Genomic DNA, 10,000 nt, shown 5'->3' on the forward strand with positions numbered 1-10,000 from the left:
GCCATTTTTGGCTGCGCGAGCGAGCGGCGAGCGGCGGACAGCGAGCGAAGCGAGAGGCAGCACCGTCCCTGCTATACGAAAGCCCCATCCAGCCCTGTGCCACCCGGGGGGTTCCAGGGTGCTGAGATGGCTGACGTTTTGCTCCGCTCTCGACGGTCACCGCGCAACGCAAGAACAGGCCAAAAACTGGCCAAAACGGCCCAAAAACGGGCCAAAACTGGCCATTTTTGGCTGCGCGAGCGAGCGGCGAGCGGCGGACAGCGAGCGAAGCGAGAGGCAGCACCGTCCCTGCTATACGAAAGCCCCATCCAGCCCTGTGCCACCCGGGGGGTTCCAGGGTGCTGAGATGGCTGACGTTTTGCTCCGCTCTCGACGGTCACCGCGCAACGCAAGAACAGGCCAAAAACTGGCCAAAACGGCCCAAAAACGGGCCAAAACTGGCCATTTTTGGCTGCGCGAGCGAGCGGCGAGCGGCGGACAGCGAGCGAAGCGAGAGGCAGCACCGTCCCTGCTATACGAAAGCCCCATCCAGCCCTGTGCCACCCTGTCACGACCTTAGCCGGAATTGCCTAAGGCGTGCGGCACCCTTGCGGCCAAAGACGCGAACTTAGCTTGCGTTGCCTAAGTCGCGAGTCACCCGTGCGGCAAAGACGCGAACTTAGCTTTGCCTTGCCTAAGTCGCGCTTCGCCCTTGCGATCTTGCTCCGCAAGGATCAGCCCACTTTGTAACCTCTCGCAGGTCCCGAAGGACCTGTAAAAGAGAAAGAGAGTTAGATCGAAAGAACGAGCAACGGACACGTCCCGAAGTCTCGCGAAAAGGAAAGCTTTACAAGCAATTCGTCGAACACCTTGTGTGCACAAGAGAAAAGAGGGAGAGGGGGAAAAACAAGGCTTTCAAGGATGAACGAACAGCTGCAAGCCCACAAACAGCCGCTCACCTGGTCCCGGACGCAACACCAAGTTCCCGTAAAGGTCACGTACGAACTTGCGAAAGAGTGTTCAACGCCCGGTATATAACCGAAGCCCCATCCAGCCATGTGCCACCCGGGGGGTTCCTGGGTGCTGAGATGGCTGACGTTTTGGTGAGCGGAGGCAGCACTCCGCTCACCTCCCGCGGCACGCGAAAACGAAGCCGTTTTGGGCTGTTTTGGGGCTGTTTTGCTCGGTTCGGTGAGCGGTCGCTTTGCAACGCTGCAGCTTGTTCGAACTTACATATTTACAAGCAAAATGACCCAAAACCATGAGAAAACATGCTGTTGGGCAGCTGTACATGCGGGTGTGAGCGACGAACGGTTCGTTGAACGGAGTTGTTGCGGGTGCGCGACGACCGTTCGTGACATTCTCCCCCACTTAAACTGTCGACGCCCTCGTCGACGCTTGTTGGTAGGTGTTGATGACTTCTTCTTCATGTCGCAGGGCGTCTTCAGGCTCCCAACTGGCTTCAGTTCGGGGAAGCTTTCGCCACTTCACCAAGTACTCTGTCTGTTCCGCTCCGTTGGGTAGCTTTATCTTGCGATCCGCCAGAATGGTTTCCACTCGCTTCTCGTAGGAGGCTGTGATGGGAGGTAGCCGAGTTGGAACACTTCGAGAAGCGTCTTGCGGATCTGAATGGTAGGCCTTCAGGTTGCTGGCGTGAAGAACGTTGTGAATTTTGAACCACGCCGGCAGCTGCAACTTGTAAGAAACATTGCCTACCCTGCTGATAATTGGGAAGGGCCCTTCATACTTACGCACCAATCCTTTGTGGACTCTTTTCCTGAAGAATTGGAGTGATGCTGGTTGGAGCTTTACCAACACCAAATCGCCAACTTTGAACTCCTGTGGTCGCCTTCCCAAATCTGCCCACTTCTTCATCCGTTTTGCCGCCTTCTCCAAGTAAGCCCGCGCAATATCGGCATTTCGATGCCACTCCTTTGCGAAATGGTAGGCTGATGGACTACTCCCAGTATACCCAATAGCCATAGTGTGCGGAGTCGACGGTTGTTGTCCTGTGATAATTTCGAAGGGGCTCTTGTTGGATGCAGAGCTCCGCTGCAAGTTGTAGGAGAATTGGGCGATGTCCAACAGCTTCACCCAATCTCGTTGATTGGCACTCACGTAGTGCCGGAGATACTGCTCTAAGAGCGAATTTATTCTTTCAGTCTGACCATCCGTCTGGGGGTGGAGGCTTGTAGAGAAGTATAACTTTGATCCCAACAATTTGAATAGCTCGGTCCAGAACCGTCCCAGAAACCGAGCGTCTCGATCACTAATGATATTGTGTGGGACTCCCCAATACTTCACTACACCCTTCATCATCAGTCTGGCCGCCTCTTCAGCTGAGCAGTGTAGGGGAGCAGCAATGAAAGTTGCATACTTTGAAAACCGATCGACCACTACAAGTATCGATCCAAGTCCCCCTACAGGTGGCAAGCTTGATATGAAGTCTAAGGAAATGCTCTCCCAAGGCCTTTCTGGTACGGGCAACGGCTCCAAAAGTCCCACCGGCTTCCGCTGCTCCACCTTGTCTTGTTGGCAAGTAAGGCATGTTCGAACATACTCCTCCACATCAATCCCCATTTTTGGCCAGTAGAAGGCTCTCTCCACGAGAGCCAACGTTCTGTGAATGCCGGGGTGTCCAGCCCAGAGGGAATCGTGACACTCTTTCAAGAGTTCACGCCTTAGATTGTCCACTCGGGGAACATAAACCCTATTCCCTTTTGTGTAAACAAGTCCCTCCTGGACCCAAAATCGTCGTGCCTTGCCTTCTTTGATGAGCTGCATCAGGATAACTGCCTGGGGATCACTATACAGTCCATCTCTGATTCGGGAAAGGAAGGTTGAGTGTAACTGACTTGCTTGGCCTCTGCCCTCCAGTTGTGCAGCATTCACGCACTCCACCTTCCGACTCAGCGCATCGGCCACGACATTCGCCTTCCCGGGCTTATATTCCATTGCCATATCAAATTCAGCCAGGAAGTCCTGCCACCGTGCTTGCTTTGGGGAGAGCTTCTTCTGAGTTTGGAAATAACTCAGGGCGATGTTATCTGTCCTCAGCACAAATCGCGACCCGAGGAGGTAGTGTCGCCAAACTCGTAGGCAGTGGATCACCGCTGTCATCTCCTTCTCATGCACTGGATACCGCCTCTCGGTCTCGTTGAGTTTGCGGCTCTCGTAGGCCACCGGATGACCTTCTTGCATGAGTACTCCACCAATAGCAAAGTCCGAAGCATCTGTATGGACTTCAAAGGGCTCTCCATAGTTTGGCAATTTGAGCACTGGTTCTTCCAAAACAGCAGCCTTTAGATCTTGGAATGCTATCTCACATCTGTCAGACCACTTCCAAGGCTGCTCCTTCTTCAGCAACTCCGTCAGTGGAGTTGCCCGCTTCGAATATCCCGCGATGAAGCGTCGGTAGTAGTTGACGAAACCAAGGAAGGATCTCAACTCTGGCACCTTCTTTGGAGTTCGCCATTCCGCAACTGCTTGCACCTTCGACTTGTCCATCCGGATGGAGCCATCACCGATTCGGTGCCCCAAGAACAGGATCTCAGTTTGAGCAAAGTAGCATTTCTCCCTTTTTACGAACAAAGTGTTCTCCCTGAGAACCTTGAAAATCGTCCGAAGGTGCTTGACGTGCTCCTCGAGCGTTTGGCTGTAAACGACGATGTCGTCCAAGTAGACGACCACGAACTTATCCAAATACTCCTTGAATAGCTGGTTCATGAGAGTACAGAATGTTGCCGGAGCGTTGGTTAAGCCGAAAGGCATCACCAAGAACTCAAACGCTCCATATCTGGTCACACATGTAGTCTTTGCTTCGTCGCCTTCAGCAATGCGCACCTGCCAATACCCCGACCGAAGGTCGAGTTTTGAGAAATACTTTGCCTTGCCCAATTGGTCGAACAAGTCCGCGATGAGCGGGATGGGATACTTGTTCTTCACTGTTACTTTGTTGAGGGCTCGGTAGTCGACGCATAATCGGAGACTCCCATCTTGTTTCTTCTGAAAGAGAACTGGAGCTCCGAAAGGTGCTTTTGAGCTGCGGATGAGACCACCGCTTAGCAGTTCACCTAACTGCTTTCTGAGTTCTGCCAACTCTGGCGGGGGCATGCGATAGGGTGGTCTCGCTGGAGGCTTCACTCCTGGCTCCAGCTCAATACTGTGATCCACGCCTCTGCGTGGCGGAAGAGTCTTCGGCAACTCAGGTGGCATAACGTCTTTGAACTCCTTCAGGACGTTGGCCACCACAGCAGGTTCTTGAATGGCTTCTTCATTGAGTGGCTCTAGCTTCATAGCAGCCACGAATGTTAGTTCGCCCTTTCGCACCCCTTTCTTCAATTGTAATGCCGAAATATGTTGGGGCTCCTTGGTTCCTCTCCGAGAGACGGGCACCACACAGGGGTCATCGCCTCCCATCATACATAGGGAATTCAAGAATGGCATCGGCACCAACTTCGCCGCGTGCATAAACTCCATTCCAAGAATCACTTGGAAGTCGTCTAGTGGCACGGCCATCATGTTGGTGGTTCCGCTCCAAGTCCCGATTCTGATGGGAACTCCCTTTGCCAATCCGGAGATTCGCCTGGCCTCCGAGTTCACTGCTTTCATTCGGCTTGGGCTCTTCTCCAATGTCAACCCAAGTCGCTGTGCTTCACGATCGGCTATGAAGTTGTGGGTAGCGCCCGTGTCCACCATTGCACGGGTCGTTTGGCCATTCAGCTTGATGTCCACATACATCAGTTCACTACTTCCTGCTTTTTGTGCCTTCGTCTTCGTGTTCTCCCCCACTTGACCCCGCATAGCGTTCAACAAACGCATTGCTCCCATTCGGGGTCCTTGCGACTCTTCATCGTCGCTGCTGGATTCAGAACTGCTTGAGCTAAGGGCAACAGTTTTGCCCTTGTCCGATCGGGGAGGGTGGATGGAAGCTGTCAAAGCGTTGAGTGCCTGCTTCTGTGGGCACTCCCTTACCATGTGCGGTCCTCCGCACAAGAAGCATCCTCCAGGTTTTGAGGCCTTGCCTTTTGGATTCGGCCCTTTGTGGGAGCTCTTCTTCTTCTGTTCGCCCCCGAGCTCCTTCCCTCGAGAATGTTTTTGAGGGCGATTGCTTGAAGATTGTTTCCTTCTCGCTGGGTCTTCGGAGGAAACGAAGTCGGTGAGCCTTTCTGCAGCTGCAATTGCCCCGACCACGTCGGTAACATTCCTTCGATTCAGCTCTTGCTGAGCCCATGGTTTCAAACCATCAAGGAAACTGAACAACTTGTCCTTCTCGGACATGTCCTGTATGTCCAGCATCAGTGCAGAAAACTGCTTTACATAGTCTCGGATGGTGGTACTTTGGCGGAGTTGTCTCAACTTCCTTCTTGCGACGAACTCTGTGTTCTCCGGTAGGAACTGAGTTCTCAACTCCCGCTTCAAGTCTTCCCATGTGTCGACTCGACACCGACCTTGTTGGATCTCCTCCCAACGAGTTCGCCACCAAAGTTTCGCATCTCCATTCAGATACATTGTTGCTATAGAAACTTTGGTATCTTCAGAATCGGGCCTCGTAGCTCGGAAGTATTGTTCCATGTCGAACAGAAAGTTCTCGAGCTCCTTGGCATCTCTGGCCCCTCCGTATCCATGGGGCTCAGGTGCCCTCAAGTTTTGTGGCGGTGCAACGCGGGTGTTGCCTCCTCCCGCATTTAGCGTTCTTGTGAGCATAGCCACCTTTGCCGTGAGTTCCGCCACAACGTCTTGTAAGTGCAGCACGGAGTCCTTGGTGTCATCGGACAGTCGGTCGACTAGGGCCTCGACCTTGTCGATCCTGGACTCCGCTTCCTCTTGCGAGCTCTCTACCCCAACAAGTCTTTGTTGGCCATGGTAGAGTTCCTCCATGCTCGCTTCCAGAACATCCAGGCGGGTTTCCGCCGTCGTGAGTCTCTCCTTATGACTCTTTTTCCCAGTTAGCGCACCAGATTGCGCTTCCTCCGCTCGCGGAGAGTTACCAACTTCTCGCTCATCCTGTTCGCTGCCGCGATCCTCGTGAGCGGCTCCAACAGCATGAGAGCGAGTGTGCACATGCAGCCCACCTGCGGCTGCTTGGGGCAAGGGTCCAGCTTGCCCCGTCTTGCTCGATTCGCCACGATGCTTTGCCATGGCGAAGTTGCGAAGTTCGTTCGCTGTTCGATCGAAGAGCTTGCCCGCTCTGATACCACAATGTCACGACCTTAGCTGGAATTGCCTAAGGCGTGCGGCACCCTTGCGGCCAAAGACGCGAACTTAGCTTGCGTTGCCTAAGTCGCGAGTCACCCGTGCGGCAAAGACGCGAACTTAGCTTTGCCTTGCCTAAGTCGCGCTTCGCCCTTGCGATCTTGCTCCGCAAGGATCAGCCCACTTTGTAACCTCTCGCAGGTCCCGAAGGACCTGTAAAAGAGAAAGAGAGTTAGATCGAAAGAACGAGCAACGGACACGTCCCGAAGTCTCGCGAAAAGGAAAGCTTTACAAGCAATTCGTCGAACACCTTGTGTGCACAAGAGAAAAGAGGGAGAGGGGGAAAAACAAGGCTTTCAAGGATGAACGAACAGCTGCAAGCCCACAAACAGCCGCTCACCTGGTCCCGGACGCAACACCAAGTTCCCGTAAAGGTCACGTACGAACTTGCGAAAGAGTGTTCAACGCCCGGTATATAACCGAAGCCCCATCCAGCCATGTGCCACCCGGGGGGTTCCTGGGTGCTGAGATGGCTGACGTTTTGGTGAGCGGAGGCAGCACTCCGCTCACCTCCCGCGGCACGCGAAAACGAAGCCGTTTTGGGCTGTTTTGGGGCTGTTTTGCTCGGTTCGGTGAGCGGTCGCTTTGCAACGCTGCAGCTTGTTCGAACTTACATATTTACAAGCAAAATGACCCAAAACCATGAGAAAACATGCTGTTGGGCTTCGGGGAGGCTGACCTTTGCGGACGGACACGCAAGGGTGCCGCACGGCTTAGGCAAAACCAGCTAAGGTCGTGACAACCCGGGGGGTTCCAGGGTGCTGAGATGGCTGACATTTTGCTCCGCTCACGACGGTCGCCGCGGCACACAAGAACAGCCCAAAAACAGGCCAAAACAGCCCAAAAACGGGCCAAAACTGGCCATTTTTGGCTGCGCGAGCGAGCAGCGAGCGGCGGACAGCGAGCGAAGCGAGAGGCAGCACCGTCCCTGCTATACGAAAGCCCCATCCAGCCCTGTGCCACCCGGGGGGTTCCAGGGTGCTGAGATGGCTGACGTTTTGCTCCGCTCACGACGGTCGCCGCGGCACGCAAGAACAGGCCAAAAACTGGCCAAAACAGCCCAAAAACGGGCCAAAACTGGCCATTTTTTGCTGCGCGAGCGAGCGGAGAGCGGCGAACAGCGAGCGAAGCGCGAGGCAGCACCGTCCCTGCTATACGAAAGCCCCATCCAGCCCTGTGCCACCCGGGGGGTTCCAGGGTGCTGAGATGGCTGACATTTTGCTCCGCTCACGACGGTCACCGCGCCACACAAGAACAGCCCAAAAACAGGCCAAAACAGCCCAAAAACGGGCCAAAACTGGCCATTTTTGGCTGCGCGAGCGAGCGGCGAGCGGCGAACAGCGAGCGAAGCGAGAGGCAGCACCGTCCCTGCTATACGAAAGCCCCATCCAGCCCTGTGCCACCCGGGGGGTTCCAGGGTGCTGAGATGGCTGACGTTTTGCTCCGCTCACGACGGTCACCGCACCACGCAAGAACAGGCCAAAAACTGGCCAAAACAGCCCAAAAACGGGCCAAAACTGGCCATTTTTGGCTGCGCGAGCGAGCGGCGAGCGGCGAACAGCGAGCGAAGCGAGAGGCAGCACCGTCCCTGCTATACGAAAGCCCCATCCAGCCCTGTGCCACCCGGGGGGTTCCAGGGTGCTGAGATGGCTGACGTTTTGCTCCGCTCTCGACGGTCACCGCGCAATGCAAGAACAGGCCAAAAACTGGCCAAAACGGCCCAAAAACGGGCCAAAACTGGCCATTTTTGGCTGCGCGAGCGGCGAGCGGCGGACAGCGAGCGAAGCGAGAGGCAGCACCGTCCCTGCTATACGAAAGCCCCATCCAGCCCTGTGCCACCCGGGGGGTTCCAGGGTGCTGAGATGGCTGACGTTTTGCTCCGCTCTCGACGGTCACCGCGCAATGCAAGAACAGGCCAAAAACTGGCCAAAACGGCCCAAAAACGGGCCAAAACTGGCCATTTTTGGCTGCGCGAGCGAGCGGCGAGCGGCGGACAGCGAGCGAAGCGAGAGGCAGCACCGTCCCTGCTATACGAAAGCCCCATCCAGCCCTGTGCCACCCGGGGGGTTCCAGGGTGCTGAGATGGCTGACGTTTTGCTCCGCTCTCGACGGTCACCGCGCAATGCAAGAACAGGCCAAAAACTGGCCAAAACGGCCCAAAAACGGGCCAAAACTGGCCATTTTTGGCTGCACGAGCGAGCGGCGAGCGGCGGACAGCGAGCGAAGCGAGAGGCAGCACCGTCCCTGCTATACGAAAGCCCCATCCAGCCCTGTGCCACCCGGGGGGTTCCAGGGTGCTGAGATGGCTGACGTTTTGCTCCGCTCTCGACGGTCACCGCGCAATGCAAGAACAGGCCAAAAACTGGCCAAAACGGCCCAAAAACGGGCCAAAACTGGCCATTTTTGGCTGCACGAGCGAGCGGCGAGCGGCGGACAGCGAGCGAAGCGAGAGGCAGCACCGTCCCTGCTATACGAAAGCCCCATCCAGCCCTGTGCCACCCGGGGGGTTCCAGGGTGCTGAGATGGCTGACGTTTTGCTCCGCTCTCGACGGTCACCGCGCAATGCAAGAACAGGCCAAAAACTGGCCAAAACGGCCCAAAAACGGGCCAAAACTGGCCATTTTTGGCTGCACGAGCGAGCGGCGAGCGGCGGACAGCGAGCGAAGCGAGAGGCAGCACCGTCCCTGCTATACGAAAGCCCCATCCAGCCCTGTGCCACCCGGGGGGTTCCAGGGTGCTGAGATGGCTGACGTTTTGCTCCGCTCTCGACGGTCACCGCGCAATGCAAGAACAGGCCAAAAACTGGCCAAAACGGCCCAAAAACGGGCCAAAACTGGCCATTTTTGGCTGCACGAGCGAGCGGCGAGCGGCGGACAGCGAGCGAAGCGAGAGGCAGCACCGTCCCTGCTATACGAAAGCCCCATCCAGCCCTGTGCCACCCGGGGGGTTCCAGGGTGCTGAGATGGCTGACGTTTTGCTCCGCTCTCGACGGTCACCGCGCAATGCAAGAACAGGCCAAAAACTGGCCAAAACGGCCCAAAAACGGGCCAAAACTGGCCATTTTTGGCTGCGCGAGCGAGCGGCGAGCGGCGGACAGCGAGCGAAGCGAGAGGCAGCACCGTCCCTGCTATATACGAAAGCCCCATCCAGCCCTGTGCCACCCGGGGGGTTCCAGGGTGCTGAGATGGCTGACGTTTTGCTCCGCTCACGACGGTCACCGCACCACGCAAGAACGGACCATAAACAGGCCAAAACAGCCCAAAAACGGGCCAAAACTGGTCATTTTTGGCTGCGCGAGCGAGCGGCGAGCGGCGAACAGCGAGCGAAGCGTGAGGCAGCACCGTCCCTGCTATACGAAAGCCCCATCCAGCCCTGTGCCACCCGGGGGGTTCCAGGGTGCTGAGATGGCTGACGTTTTGCTCCGCTCACGACGGTCACCGCGCCATGCAAGAACGGACCAAAAACAGGCCAAAACAGCCCAAAAACGGGCCAAAACTGGCCATTTTTGGCTGAGCGAGCGAGCGGTGAGCGGCGAACAGCGAGCGAAGCGAGAGGCAGCACCGTCCCTGCTATACGAAAGCCCCATCCAGCCCTGTGCCACCCGGGGGGTTCCAGGGTGCTGAGATGGCTGACGTTTTGCTCCGCTCACGACGGTCGCCGTGCCACGCAAGAACGGACCAAAAACAGGCCAAAACAGCCCAAAAACGGGCCAAAACTGGCCATTTTAGGTTGCGCGAGCGAGCGGCGAGCGGCGAACAGCGAGCGA

Source organism: Musa acuminata, unplaced genomic scaffold (genome assembly GCF_036884655.1).
Source record: "Musa acuminata AAA Group cultivar baxijiao unplaced genomic scaffold, Cavendish_Baxijiao_AAA HiC_scaffold_445, whole genome shotgun sequence".
Lineage (NCBI taxonomy): Eukaryota > Viridiplantae > Streptophyta > Magnoliopsida > Zingiberales > Musaceae > Musa > Musa acuminata.